This window comes from Parasteatoda tepidariorum, unplaced genomic scaffold (assembly GCF_982258835.1).
Source record: "Parasteatoda tepidariorum strain Cologne lab strain unplaced genomic scaffold, Ptep-v5.0 scaffold_12, whole genome shotgun sequence".
NCBI classification, from domain to species: Eukaryota; Metazoa; Arthropoda; class Arachnida; order Araneae; family Theridiidae; genus Parasteatoda; species Parasteatoda tepidariorum.
The window spans coordinates 1,035,297-1,035,558 of record NW_028257371.1 but is presented as its reverse complement, the minus strand read 5'-3'; positions in this window follow the sequence as shown (position 1 = coordinate 1,035,558).

The following is a 262-nucleotide window of genomic DNA, read 5'->3' as shown; positions in this document are numbered from 1 at the left end:
CATCATCTACCAGTTCATCACTCGAACTGGTTGGGGCATAATAACTAGAAAAATCATAGAAAAAAAAAAGCAAAGCAAAGAAAAATGTTAGAAGAAAATAAGCATTATTACCTCGACAGCAAGTAAGCTTCCAGTGTCCGGAAGGCGGACAGGTCCTAGATTAAGAAATTCATTGCAACTACACTCTGCAGATGAATTTCTAAATCGTTACTACGGCCCCGGCAATACAAGCACATAGATCAAGTAATTCTTTTACCGCTAG